The following is a 15847-nucleotide window of genomic DNA, read 5'->3' as shown; positions in this document are numbered from 1 at the left end:
TTGCATTCTTAACTTTTCTACCCTACTTAAATATTTATAACCTATGTTTGTTTCCGTTAGAGCTTGCAGCCAAATTTTTGTTGATGATATTAAGGCCAAGATTTTAGCAGCCCATTGGAGACGGGCTGGGAGGCAGGAGGGGAGACTGACATGCTTGTGCTGCCCGGGGATATTCTTAGTGATGGGAACAGCAATGGCTCGGCCAACCGATGACCAGAGGCTGGTGGTCAATTTCAATAATTAAAAGGTCAATTAATTTTCCAGATGCACTGGTAAAATGCCAGAGTTGGTACCACCCCTGCCCCATTGGAAGGCCACAAGCTCCCTGGAACTGGCCTCCGAGCAGCTTCTCCAGGTTGGCGGGGGTAGGGATGGTTCTGTTACTGTTGCTATTATGAGTCTTAAATGTGGTAGCTGCGCTTCTGTACTTACTCATAATGCTGAAGGCAATGCCACTGGCAAACACTTTCTTTTATTGAACTTTATAGTAATTATTTACAATATAGACTCAGCACAAGAGTCTGCAAAGAACTATCTCTCTCCATGCTCTGTTGTCATGGGATCTTATGTCACTGATGATGTAGACTATATATATATATATATGCATATTTAACATTAACCCTTTATACCCCTCTCCCTCTGAAATATCTGCCTTCATCTATGGTTCACAGACGTAAGCGTTGTAGTGGTTTCACCAAGCTCCCCGACTTTGTTTGCAACTCTCACGGAGGTTCTATAGGATTCAGTTTCTCCACGTTCTCTCTCAAACTCTGTAGAATAGCCTGTGAATCCTCCAAGATTATTGGTTCTCTGTTTAGGTTGTCTTCTTAATCAAATAGGTAGCTAATCCATTCTATTGATGGTCTTCTTCCTGCTGATATGAGTGCACTTCTATTTCTTCTCACTGCCCCATTCTCAGTCTCGACAAGATGAGTTCTCGAACTTTGTGTCTTTTCTAGTACTTGATCTTCTCTATTCTAATCCAGACTGATTCACCTGGTTGAAGTTCTGGTAACTCATGCATTCTATGGCAGTAATTGTAATTTTTTGTCCGATTTGCACAATATCCATCCTCCTTCTCCCTTACTCTCTCAATGTTAGAGGTTTTAGACATGGCATAAGTGTGGAAGAACAGGAGATTGAGTCCATAGTCTTCTTCTGGTCAGAGGTTCTGACGGAGTTAACCCATTCTGAAGTGGTGTGGAATGGTAGCTCAACAGTGCTAAGTTGAAATCATCATTCTTTTTCAACAAAGCTTTGACCATCCTCACTCCTCTCTCAGCTTCACCATTTGTTTCCGGGTACCTGAATGAACTAGTTGTGTGGACAAATCCCTAGTCTTCAGTAAATTTCTTGAACTCTTTGTTTGCAAACTGTGGACCATTGTCTGAAATGACAAGATCCAGATGCCATGTGTGGCAAAACTTGCTTTTAGTGAATTAATGACTGCTTCTGAGTTCGTACAATGAAGGCTTTTAACCTCAGGTGGAGTAATCATTAAAAACTATGAACACAAGAACATAAGAAACAGGAACAGGAGTAGATCATTCGGCCTCTTGAGCCTGCTCCGCCATTCAATAAGATCATGGCAGATCTTCTTATGTTTCGATTTCCACATTCCCATCTAACCCCGATAACCTTTGATTCTCTCGTCTAACAAGAATCTATCTACCTCTGCCTTAAAAATATTCAATGGCTCCCCCTCCACCGCTTTCTGAGGCAGAGAATTCCAAAGTTGCACAACCCTCTGAGAGAAAAAAAAATCCCCTCATCTCTGTCCTAAAAGGGTGACCCCTAATTTTAAAACAGTGCCCTCTAGTTCTGGACTCACCCACAAGAGGAAACATCCACCTTGACAAGGCCCTTCAGGATCTTGTATACTTCAATAAAATCAGCACTCATTCTTCATAACTCCAGTGGAAACAAGCCCGGTCTGTCTAATCTTTCCTCATAAGACAACCCATTCATTCCAGGTAACAATCTAGTAAACCCCTTTTGAACCGTCTCCAATGCATTTGCATCCTTCCTTAAATAAGGAGACCAAAACTGCACAAAGTATTCGAGGTGTGTTCTCACCAATAACCTGTATAACTAAAGCATAACATCTTTACTTTTATGTTCAATCCCTCTCGTAATAAAGGATAGCATTCCATTAGCCTTCTTAATTACTCGCTGTACATGCAAACTAACTTTTCGTGACTCATGCACTAGAACACTTAGATTCCTCTGCACATCAGAATTATGCAGCTGTTCTTCATTTCCTCCATGAGGAATGTCTTCCCCTTGACTTCGAAAAGGTCCAATCCAAGATGTTCCCATGGTCTGGGTGGAAATGACGATACCATCAATGGTTCTTTTTTGCTCTCAGTGATGGATTGAACAGGTAATGCAGCTCAAAATCATGTCCTCTAGTGATTTTGAGATTCCGTGCCACCAAACTGAATTTTGTGTCCTAGCATTGTAATGCTCAGGTGTCCCTGGTGTATTCTTTAAAGGATCTCAAGTCTGAGGACTCTTGGTGTGACCAACCTGTCATTGTAAATTAATAAGTTGTCCACAATGCTGAGATGTCTGCATTGTTTGAAGTGCTGTTCCAGGATGAGATTGTTTGAATATATTCTGGCCATCCATTTTTGCAGCATTCTCTAATTTTAGCACATTCTTCGTCTGTTTTCTGTGCTGCTGTATTTCATTCTGCCTCTGTGTTGTTGCTGGTAAGAATTTTGTAGTCAATGAGCTGTATGACTCTTCTCCCTCAACAAGATGTATGTCCTCCCGTTTAGGCTTCCCAACAGGAATGCGTGACAATGCATCTGCTGTTGTTTGCTGTTTGCCTTGTTCATGTTTGCCTGGTTCCTTCACCTGCTCTTCCAGGGAAATCTACTGTCTGGTTTCCTCATGGTTTTCCAATTTATCTCCTTTAAAGATGAATTACAGAGCTGTGCAAGGTATTCAACATAACAGTGAGCATTTTTGATTGTGGACCACATACAAATGTTTTGTGATGTCTCTTCCTTTGTGCTGGAGTTTATCAGTCAGCTGTCCCTTAACTTTCAGCCTTCTGCACCATGGAGTCTTATGGTTGATGGCTGGAGTACATCTGGTTTTAACCACTATTCTGTGTCTGAAAGAATTGAAACTCCTGTTCCAGTGTCTAACTTGAAGTTTGTTTTATATCCATTGACTATAATATCTGTCCTTAAATAGTTCCCATTTGATCCTGTAATTTCTCCCAAGAATGGTACTTCTGGTTCTTTTTCTTCTTCAACATCTTGACTGGTCTTCAATGTCTTGAATGGTACAAGATCTTGGCTGTTTCTCCTTCAATTGTTTTGTTGAGAACTGTTTGCTGCAGCAGACTGATTTAAACTGGCCTCTCTTCGTGCAGGAATGGCACTCCACATTTTTGGTGGGAAATTCTTTGTGCTGATGCAGCCTTTTCATGCCTCAATGAGAGCACTGAATAATGGCTGTTACCACACCCTTTTCTCTTTTTCCCTATTTGTGGTCAGGTGTGCTACAATTTCCATGTGCTATAAACTGGACTGTGTCAGCCAGTTTTCTCCACAATATTTCTTTTTCGCCCCAAATAAAGCTTTTGTTTTGCTTTCTCCCCTCTGGCTGCCTCATTATCTGCACAGCTTTCGATAGGGTCATGCCTTACGTCGACTGCAAAGAAACCTGACAGTGTCTCTTCACAGGCTCCCACAACAATGTGATCCTGAATTAATTGGTCTTTCAGGACTTCGTATTCACCATTTTCAGCTAATCGATATAGCTTGTTAATAAAGGAGTCTATGCTCTCCCCCGATCTTTTGGTGCACCGATTGAATTTTGCTCTCTCTATAATGGGGCTTTTCCAAAGACTGAAATAAGTATCAAAGGCTTTGATGACTTCTTCATATGTTCCCATGTCTTCACTTGCCTGTCTGACCATTACGTCATCTGTACTGCTGTCTATGGCATAGAGTAAGGTACTGACCTGCTCCTTGCTGGTCTTCTCTGTTAGTTCTGATGTTATTTTGTACCTGGTGAACCTCCGACGCCAGTTCTGCCTCTTCGCAGCTCAATCCGGATCTTCCACATGGTTGAAGCACTGTGGTATGGGTAGGAATGTTTTTCATATCTATCTTTTACTGTTGTTTTTTTCTGGAGTTCAGTTAAAGATTTTCCCTTGCTATCATTGACCTGCAGTCCTTCCAACCGCTGAGCTCTTCAATTGTTGTTCCTTTTGTTGTGTTTTTTTTGCAGCCATCATCTATCATTGTTTTTGTTGTGGGTCTTAGATGCGACAGGCACAGGTCTGAACTTGCAGATAATGCTGGAGACAATGCTGTTAGCTAACTTTATCTCTTATTGAACATTATACTAACTATGTACAATCTAGACTCAGCATGAGGTTCTACATAGAGCTATCTCTCTCCATGCTCTGTTGTCATGTGATTTTACATCACTGATGATGTAGACTATGCATTTCCATATTTAACATTTACTCTTTATACTCCAGGGGGGTGCTTTGGTTTCCTAAGGCCCCATGCCCTGTTGTATTTTTCCCGGATGCCAGTCTTTGGGTTCCTCACAGGCCTCACACCCATGACTTCAGAGGTTCTAGGAGAGGACAGATGCTGCTCCTGCTAATGCTGCTTCTCCTAACATTGTGCTGTTACTCCTCTTGTTCCTCGCCTGAGGCCCAAGGAAGAGCTGCAGAAGTGACTTCCATACTGCTGAAAGATGGCTGACAGCAGGGAAGTGTGCATCAAAGGCAAAAAACTCCAAGGTAACAGAAATGACATCCAAAGGATTGGAAATCACCTTCAAAACAGTGGAAAAAATGCTCATTGAACAAGTCCTGTGAATGACAGCCTTTCACCTAGGCAAGGAAGGAGACATCAGATCCCAGTATTTACAGCCTGTCAATTGCTCAGCCCCACCAATCCCTGCTGCCTTCCCACTTTATTCTCCCTGGCAAGTTCCAGGAAGCATGGAAAACCAGTGCATAAATAATTAAATTTAAAATCCTGTGTTAAAAGAGAAACTAATGAGCAATGAGCTGATGGCAGAGTTGGCTTCTTCCCCTCTGCTGAACCAGATTCTTGAGAAGGTAGGTTATTATATTCATTCCCAGGTCCGATTATCAGGGATGGCAGAAAACATTGGTGACGTTTTGGCAGGTGTAGCCCAACCAGAAAAGACTGTTTTTTGTACACTTTGGCATCATTTCTTTCATGCAATATCATGTAATGATAGCATGCTGTAATCAGGAAGTGTCTTAAGGATTAGACACACATCTCACTCTAATATCACCAAGTGGCTTATAAGCAGAGCTATCTTTGGAAAGAGGAACCATCACCAATAGCATCTGCCAATGTTAGATATGCTTTCTCTCTCTGCAAATATTGGGCCTTGGGTACAGGGCGGGAGGGCACAGAGAATCCATCAGGCTACCTGGCTGCCTGTGCCCTCTCCTGATCTTCTTTTCCTCTGAAAACATTAGCTTGAAGAATTCCTGGTGGCAAACTTTCTGGTATCAATAAAAGGAGTTTGAGTCAAAATAAACAACCGCCCCTGGCATTAAGACTCATGAATTCCACATGCCTCCTAGCAACAAAAGTAAAACTAAAAGAAAGGCTTTTAAAAGGCCTATTGCACTTAAAATGCCTAGAGATCCACCCAAAGCCTTGTCCCTGTTGGGTTTAACAGATGTGCTGGAGGTTCATCTTTCAGTATGCCTCTGGGCCTGAAAATGTTGCAGAGACCATCCATCTCACCTTTTGTATGTAATGATGAATTCCAGACGGGAGCTTCAGATCCAGCCTGGCCCTGACTCAGAAATTGATTGGATTTAACCAAGCAGACTCTGAATTGCACCAGGTTTTCATTCCTTTAATCCCTGTAGTATATGGAATCTCAGGCATGTAGATGACACTACATTCATATAGCCAGAACAAAGGAAGAGCCAGGGACAATGGTAGGCCTAGTCAAAAGAGACAGTGCGTCTTTTGGACTGAACATAAACGAGGCAAAGACCAATGTTATGGCTCTGAATGGCAATGGAAAAGTCAAGATTGGAAGCACTGAGATCGAGGCAGTGGAGAAATTCAAATTTCTTGGTTCGATGATAAACACCTAAGTTACATACAACAATGAAATCCAGGTCAGGTTAGCTATGGAAAGAATTATGACCAGTGAGTTAAGTAACATCTGCAAGTCCAAAAACATCAGCATGAAGCTGAGAAACCATCTAGTACAGGCAATAGTGTGGAGTGTTGCACTTAATGTGTGGACAGTTGAACTCTGGGGTAATAACAGCTTTTGAAATGTGGGTATGGCGGAGGATGCTCAGAATCAGCTGGATGGATGGAAAGACAAATGAGTGGTATAGATCAAAAGGAATTAAAAGGGTTGCTAAGTACAGTTAATGAGAGAAAGATAGTCAAGTACGGATATTGGAAACAAAGACCCGACAGCCTTGTCCAGGCAATAATTGAAGAAGAAATTGAGGGTAAAAACAGAAGATGAAGAAGAAAAATCTGATGGATAGGTCACATTGAGATGTGGACTGAGGGGGGTTTGAAGAAAGCCAGAGAAGAGGCAGGACAATGCCAACAGTCCCACTAAGGCTATAGTGACAACGAATGAACAAATCCCTAAAAGTGGAGTGGTGGTGAGATGGAAGTGATCGCTATCATTTCCTTCAACAATCCCCACCTCTTTCCCCAGAGCACACTGCAGTGAAGGAAGATATCAACTCTGGTGGGTGGATTGATTTTGTTGTCATTGGGTGGCAGTACCAGCAGTGAATTATCATCCCTGAATCATTATGCTTGATAAATACCAACTATAAGCATGCCAACATTTGGAGAAAATTGTATTTTGTCCAGTGTGAAAGCTATAAACGAACCTATTCTAGTCACAAATTGAGTATTTATTTTTATTTATGATCTCTTCCAAGCACTATTTGCAATTTGCAAGAAAATCATTTCAATGGGGACAAGCAGCTTTCCATCAATATTTTTTTTGTAAAAGATTTACATTTGTCAATTGGAGCACAGAGAAATAAAGTAAAAATGACAGGATGGAAGTTTCTCTAATGGGTAGAATTAATAAGCAGTCTTCACAGGCTGAGAATCTGATTTAAAGTAAACGCAAGAGCTTTATAATTGTAGAGCAGACTGTGCAAGTAAATGAGTGTGTGCAGAATGGGCCTTACAGACCTGTCAAGTCTCACATATTTGCATTCACTCATGCATTTGGTTTTAAAATGTGACCTATTTTACTGGAGCTCACAACTGAAAAGAAAGTACGATGATATCTGTTTAAATAGACTTGCACTCAGTCTTGCTCGTTTGATGATGAATCTTAGTCTTAACATTTCGCAGATGTTAAAGGGCGAAAAATAAAGACTGGCCTGCTACAATTTGTTTCTTTACCAACATTCTGCTTGAAACTTTTTTACTGGGAGCACAAAGGGGCTGAACAATTAAGCTTTTGCTACGAGACATAAGTAACTCCAACACCAAGCAGTGTCATGTGAAGCCTCCTTATTTTGAGCAATACCTTACTTCATTTAGTTCAAAAATGGAGAAGCTTACAGGCTGAGCCACGGCAGAATCCTCATTCAGGCTAAATTCCCACTGCCTCATTCATTAGATCCCCATTGATTTCAGGTGGACCTACTGGATGACTTAAATGCACATGATATGCCATTGATGCATTCATAGCGCACATTGCTTGTGGCAGATTACTCACAACAATTAGAGGTCTATTGCACATTGTATGCAAGGGAAACAGGTGCCTGTTAGTTGAATTCCTCTCCTGAAATCTCCAAATTTTAGACTTCTTTGTTGAAGTACTAATTTGAGCATAAAGAATTCTTACAATCTAATTCACTTCTGGTGGTGATAGTAAGATAGCTCCAAGGGTTTTAATGCAATGCGGGGGGCGGAGGGGGGGGGGGATGCGGTGGAATGATAGGTTCTATGCTTGATTTTGTCTGCTGTAAAGAGAAATCACCAGGGTGATGTCCTAAGTCCTCCATCTGCTCCTATTTCTCTCTCACACACACAAAGTACGTCAGGGTTTCAGTGAAATATTGAACTCAAATCTATAGCCTCACACAAATACTTGGCTTCTGCAAATTGCTCCAAGCCTCTGTGCCATTCGTTTTTCTGGTAGCCCCCTCTACATCCCTCTTCCTCCACCCCACCTTCAGTTGCAGATCATTCAGTTATCTTGACCTCACACTCTGAAACAGAAAATATTTCTTGTTTCTCTCCCCATTTTCAAAAGGCTTCTCAAAACCTACACCTATGACCATGCCTTCAGCCATCTCCCATAATTTTCCTACTGCTGTTTGGCATCCAATTTCGATGAAGCTTCTTTAGAACATGGGGGAAATGGTGGCGTCATGGTAACTTCACTGGGTTTGTAATCTGGAGGCCCAGGCTAATGCTCTCAGGACATGGGTTCAGATCCCACTGTAGCAATTGGTGGAATTTAAATTCAATTACTAAATCTGGAATAAAAAGCTAGCCTTAGTATTGAGCAAATCATCAATTTGTTGTAAAAACCCATCTGGTTCACTAATGTCCTTTAGGGAAGGAAATCTGCTATCCATGTAACCCCAAATCCACAGAAATGTGGTTGACCCTTAGTTGCCCTCTGCAATGGCCTAGCAAGCCACTCAGTTCAAGGGCAATTAGGGATAGGTAACAAATGCTGGTTTTTCCAGTGATGTCCACATCAAATAAAAAGATAAAGAAGAAGATAATGCTGTTAATATGTTAGAGAAATGCAGTTTTGGACAAATGGCAGTGTGCATAAGTAAAGGGAGGTTTGGTGCCTCTAGGAATAAACACTACCATTGTACAAAGAAGTGAATTGAGGTTTGATATATGCTTTGCAAGGCATGGTTGCTTCCAACTCATTCTATGGTTGATGACATTAGGCAGGTAATATGGTTCCAGCATGCATTGCATAATATTGTGAGGTCAGCTCGTTTCTGTTGCTCTGATCACATAGACAGGAATTTTAGACTTGGGTGGCAAGTGGGGGAAGGTGTAAAATTGGATGCCTTGGCAGTGGCGCAGTGTGTGCTTCCTACCTGCTCCCACCAGCCCCTGCTACACTTTTACCCTGTTGCCGGGGGTGGGGGAGGGGGCAGTGGTGCTGGAGGCAGGGGTCAGGCAGCCCGTTTGCTTGTAGGCCAATTGAGACACTTCAATGGCCAATTAATGGCCACTTAAAGGTCTTCTCCACTGTCGCTAGTATTTTTCCCACAGCTGGGAGGCAGGCCAGTGACAAATATCCAGCTTGCAAGGTGAGGGCTGGCAGACTGGTGGCTGGGAAAGGGGGAGGGTGCCTCTTTCTTGGGCCCCCTGTTCCCATTGGAGGTCTTCTCGAAGGTAAATTTCCCCACCGCCCTCCCCCCCACCCCCCGCCCCCAGTTTTCCCTCCTCACCAGCTCCCCGCCCTGATGACCCACCCTGCACACCCCTCCCCATCACCCCTCACCACGGCCTGCGGGCCTGGCCTTGGCAAGATCCTGAACTTACCTTTAAGTCAAGCTCCTTTGCTGATGTCGTGTTCTGCTTGCATTACCAGCAATAGCCATCACTCCCAGTGCCGCTGTTGAGTCAAGAGAGCTGCAAGCTATTTGATTGGCCGGTGAATGTCGGAGGTGGGATTTCCTCCCAGAGGGGGATGGAAGGCCTGTCTTGAGCAAATTAATGGCTGCATGTCAAGCTGGCCAATCAGAGGCAGGCTCGCCACCGGCTTTTATGTCAGGGGGCAGGGGACTCTGTCCCCAGCGTAAACTCAGCCCATAGTTCATCATGAGCTGAGAGCGTCACGGTGCTCAAGGGCCAGAATGCAGGTGTCCATCAGCTAGCAAAAGGTTGGTTGGCTGCTCTGGAAACACCACCATTTTGGAAGTACGAGCAATAATGGGGGAATGGAGCCCTAAACAAACAAGGAGACAGCCATCCAGGAACAAAGTTATTTTATGCATGTGGGCCGATCCTGAAATTCCTATTCGAGGTAGGTATTTGGAATGCTGCTTAGGTGCTTCAACCACACTTTGGGAAGCACATCAATTTTCATTGGGTTACAACGAGCCTATCGTGCAACAGGGTGGTACTTTAGGACATGCTGGCGAAATGGGGTGCTCAAGCTTCTGAGGCACATAAATCAAGGCCCACCAAGCCTGGTATGCATTACTCTTAAAAGTGTCAAGCATTACCCCATCCTACACATCGCTCAGCAAAAGTCTCTATGTTACAGGCTTAAATAGAATGACTGTATAATGTTAGTCTCGCTCTGGATCTGTCCTCAAGTGGCCAAATTTCTCAGCCTTCAGTTTAAGTCTCTAAGTGCATTAGGTCAAATTAATGAGATTTATGTCCTAGACAATAAAAATAATTTGATTATGTTGCATTTCTCAGTGGACCATGCAATCAATTTTATTATTTGAAAAGGATAAATCTATTACTAGATTTCCTAAATGGCTCGGTGACGTGTTTAATTATTGATGGACTTGTTCGCCTGATTCTGAGAACTTGAGCCATTAGATGTAAAATTTGTGAGGTTGGAAATTATTCACCAGAGTAGTGGAGAGAAATTAACAACTGTCCCTCTATTCCAGCGGTGAGAGTTTACATTAGGGCTGATTTTAATGACTGGTGGAGAGAAGGCAGGCAGCGGGAAGTGGGCCAGCTGCCTGGCTATTCTTGTTAGCTGAAGGCCTGAGTCATTAGAGACCCAGACTCAGTTACATTCTGTCGGTGAGCTATGGGCACTAGATGGGCAGCTTCCTTACAGCTTGTTGGTTCTGGTAGGGCAGGAAATTGGCTGGCAGCATTTGAAGCTCTCTTTATTCTCTCTCCCCTAAATACAGCTGTTTACTGTGTTTGACGGAGCTAAGAGAGTAGGTCCTTTGTCCTGTGAATGTATGCTGCGTACCTCGAAAACCTAACATAAAATTGTTCTATGGTTTTGGAAGCATGAATTCCTGGTACACATCAATGTCAACACAGAAAATAAAAGGAAGGAAAACAAGGAAGGGGAAGGAAAGTGAAGGGAGGGGAAGGAAGGAGAAGGGAAGAAGGAGAATGAACAAATGAATGAATTAATTAATATAGTGCCAAAAAGATATAACCAAAGCCTAAACACTGTTGTAATGCAGAGTGGAAACCAATTTGCACACAACGAGATCTCACACAGCAACAATGAACTAAAAGACCACACAATCTGTTTTAGGTGTAAATTGAACGATTAGTGTTGGCCAGGACATGAGGAGAGTTCCAATGCTCTCTTGTGAATGGTGCCGTAGATTCTTTTGTATCCACCTGAGAAGGCAGACAGAGCCTTGGTTTAGCATCTCAAATGATGGCATCTCCGACAGCACAGCAGTCCCTCAGTATACTACACTTCAGTGTCTGCCTAGGTTAGGTGTTCACATCTCTTGAGTGGGGCTTGAACTCACTTGATCTTCTGGCTCAGAGGTGAGTGGTCTACCACTGAGAGTGAAGGTTGACATAAGCCAGGTTTATGCATTCATTGTTAGTTTAACATCATGGGCAGAATTTTCTGCCTGTCGGGCGGGCGGGCCTGACCCAATCTTTGGTGGGCGGGGAGACGATCCCTGCTGGAGAAGTGGGCCCTGCTGCCATTTTACGTGGATGGGCCAATTAAGGCCTGCCCAACGTGATGTCCTGTGCAGACGGGGGGTGAGGTGGGTTTCCTCAAAAGCGAGAGTGCGCTCTTTTGCGCATGCGCACAAAAGAGTGCACATCTCTCTGAGGCTAAGTACAGCCTCAGGGAGATCGCTGACACTTTTAAAAATAGAAAAAAAAAAATCCCTATCATGTCCCCCTCATGTGACAATGTTGCATGTGATAGGACATGTTCATAATTTACATAATAATTTTATTAAAAATTTTAAAACCCTGCATGAAACCTCATCCCACCCATGGATGAGGTTTCATGTTTTATCTGTTTGCTGCCGGGGCTCCTGGCCTGCCCGCCAACCTTAAGGTTGGATGGGCATGTACACTAAGTACTTTAATTGATCTGTGGATGGTCTCAGTTGGCCATTGACAGGCCGGTGGGTCTGCAGCATATTTTGCTGCGCACCTGCCTTCCTGAAAATTTAAATGGACCGGGATGACATCAGGGGTTCCACCCGGCGTCATCCCGCGTCATTTTACGCGTTGGCGAGCGGGCCCCACCCCCTGTGCGCCGACAGCAACATTCTGCCCCATGTCTTGTATTATTCATTTGGGAATGATTTATCAATATTTATTTGGGAAGATAAATTCTGTTTGTTATGACATGATAAATTAATCCTACAATTTTAATTTGACAATATAACATCTCCTGCTTGTGTCCTGAATCTCACCCGCATTTTCCTTTCAATCAGCATTGTGTCTTTAGCGCTGGTGTCCATTCTCTTTCAGCCTTGGTAACATGAAAGGAGATTTGCCATTGGTTATTCTAACAAAAGATCTTACAGTGAGCATGCAATCAGCTCCAGTTCTGCTTCCAGTTACTGATTAAAATTAGAGTCAGACTGAAAGTGCTGGTGAGCTGAGTGCTTTCACGCTTTAATAACGGCTGTCACAGTCCTCAACTGATCTTAATGGATGCAACCTGCATTCAGAATTCTTGTTAACATGAAGGGGGGAAGCTACTCTCCTAGTGGTCTGATGTGACACAATTGGTAACAGCTTAATGCTCATTACGTTTGGTCATTTTAATAGGAAGATAGCCTTGGGTAAAGTGGGGAAGGTCTGTGGTAATCTCTTGCAGAAATAGTCATCAGGACATCCTATTTTCTTTGCTCCGTTGCAGTGCATGGGAGTTCATAGTGCTTGACAGCACCAAATGGGATCAAGATCAGGAGCTGAACTTAATGTTTTGGCAAAACAAGGAAATATAAATGTTTGCAGTAACTAGAACAGCTTTGTGGGAGATTTCTTGGTGAATGTTCTGCTTTTCAGGACAAGGGACTTGTGAATGGGATGGTAGGAAATCCAACTCGCGCTAGTTTTTAGCACCAAATGGGCAGTGTGATTGGAATGAGAACCTGAAGGCGTTGGCCTGAGGCTTGATGCCTGATTGAAATTGGACTCTGGGCTTCATTTGCCTTAAGCAGACAAGCTGCAGATACCAACCGGGTCTTGCAATGCAGCTCGCCAGTTGGCCCTAATCAATTTCCGCTCACTCAGACATTATACTGGCCATAGTTGTTTCCTGGGTTTCAGAGTAGGGGTGAGGTGGGGACACTGGGAGGGCGCGTCAATGCCCACAGTGATCTGCAACACTTTTGTGGAATTATCAGGAGTACTGTCCCTTTTGGTCTGACAAGCAGCCAGAAGCATTTCTTTAAAAACTGATTGTTCAACTCAATTACAACACGGGTGAAAGTTTTTCCTCATTGCAAAGTTCTTGTGCTACTGTTCATGCAACTCTTAATGAGTCATCATCCATGGCAGCAAGTTGTATGTCTTGTCACCCTCAAGCCATGCTTCGACCTCAGCTTCTTCCTTATAAAGATCAGGGAGAGCCAAACTCTGAAAGGTGAATTCATTGTGGCAACTTGAAGCAAGTGTCACAGTGACACACAGGATCCTTTGTCGGTTATTGCACACAATCTGTACATTCGGAGAGCGCACACCTTTGCCATTGAGGAAGTAGCAGAGGATTGCAATGGCAGCTTGCAAAGCAATGTGGACACCAACCACTGCATCCTGGACCTTAGGAAAATAAGCAAACACCATGAAACTGAAGGACCCTATCTTGTTGCTGCTTGTTGCATTGCCAAAATTGATCAAGCCCCCCCATCACTAGAGAAAAGTGCATCAACATCATCCAGGCTGATATTACAGAGATTTCCTATGGTTGCCTGAATCGGTCCCTTAAAGGTTGTGTGCAGCTGTAACCTATAGCCAGAGGTAAAACTGTGTGTGCAGGCTCTCGTAGCTGATTATCTTGTTTTCTCTTTGATGAAGTGTATTCTTCTAATGCACATCTCCTCACTGAAATCCTCATAGAACCTGTTTAACCCCAAAATGTGTTTTGAGATGGAGACGGGGGAATATCTTGTTGAGTGAACCCTTACTCTCCTTTATTCCCACCTTCCCTGTTCCTCTTCTTTCTCCTCCATGATGAATCCATGCAAGGATATCGGGGATACCACACTTGCCTCCTAGAAGTCCTTGCTGTGGGAGGAAGAATGGGAGAGGTCAAAATACACCAGTTACCTCCAGTGGTCTCGCACTCTCATAGCAATTCAGAGGTGATTCCAAGGCTGCCTAGACATAATGACAAAAAAAAATTGCCCAAGAGAAGTAATTCCCGGTCGCAGTAATCGCTAGATAAATTTGCGTTTTCAGTCTGTAAATCTCCTTGGTCCTGATTTTAACTCCAATCAGATCTTGGGCAGGCCGAATGTGAGGTGAGTTGAAAACTCATGTAATGCTGCTGAAATCAGGCAGGGCCAGGTTATTGTAGCCCCCAGGGTTATTAACTTGCTGCTGATCCTTATCGTTCTGCCCTGAATGCGTGGGAAATGTGCAGGAAGTAGCTGCCAACACTCAGCTAAGTGTGGGGAAGCAAGGTCTGGAGGGAAGGGAGGGATATCCAGGGGTGTGCAGACCTAAACTTCCCTTGTGGGGTGCAGAGGAGTACTCCTGCTTCTCTAGGTCGAAGGAAGATAAGAGGCTTAGTTGCTTAGATGTCTTCATTTACAGGCAGGTTTTAATGCTCTACAACCTGACAGAAAATCCACTGCAGCTGCTCCCACTCAGCCATGAGTGAAAATTGCTGCAACCAGTTTAAAATTTTCAAATCCCAGTAAAAATCAGTAATACTGCCACCAGTAATACTGGACTTCCATTTTAAGATATAAGAGATCAGTTCGGACAAGTTTTGAAAACTTTTAGCCTTCATTCCCAAGTTTTACTGTTTTTTCCTTCTAGGGTCCGAGGACATCATTGGCAATTTTTACCCCCTCGGCTGTCCAGTGAGAATGGTGTGTGAGAGGGATTAATATGTAAACATTCTACCTCCCGACTACAACCCATCATTTTCCCACTCGTTTATAAATCTTTACTACCACAAATCAGACCATCGTCGAGGCTCCCTCAAAAGACAAGCGGGGGCCTAGTGAACATTCTAAAGTTGCAGCCTGATGACATCATCAGCACCAACGTGGAATTAACAACGTCAGCAAGAGCCCCGTACAGTCCAGCAGCAGATCCACAAGCCAGATGGCACTGACTATTAAAGATATGACCCTCTTAGTGTCCCTTGTCGGCCAGGAGTGCTCCCCCAAGGCCCTTCAAGGAGTCCTTGTGCATCCACAGTCCCAGCCTCCTCCAGTCCATGATCTCATGCACAGACGTCCTTCCACTGGCTGCCAGGGAATCATCTGCTTTGGTCCCCAGCTGTGGTCTCCTGAAGCCAAATTTCTATCCCTGCCTGCCCGCCAGGCCACCAATCTGACTGGCTGTCAGGCGGCATCATCAAATAAGGCCGCAGCATTCAAATCAGCAGGGACTTCATGTTCTCAGCCTTAACGGGTTTGTTGCCTACTACAGACTGCTTCACACCCTCGCCACCTCCCATTAATATTGCCCGTACATTTAAAGGAGGATGGCACCGGCTGCAAGTGGGGTTAAAATTGCACTGTTAATTTTCACTATTCTCCTCTCACCCTCACCAGCACCACCCACTTGTATATTGTCAGGTAAATACCGAAGATTCAGCTCTGTCCCTCACTTCCACATTTTCACAAGAGCTACAGGATATTTTAGGTGGAACGTGGAGACAGATGAATCACATCTGG

This window comes from Cetorhinus maximus, chromosome 1 (assembly GCF_964194155.1).
Source record: "Cetorhinus maximus chromosome 1, sCetMax3.hap1.1, whole genome shotgun sequence".
Taxonomy (NCBI): domain Eukaryota; kingdom Metazoa; phylum Chordata; class Chondrichthyes; order Lamniformes; family Cetorhinidae; genus Cetorhinus; species Cetorhinus maximus.
Note: the sequence above shows the minus strand (reverse complement) of the source record.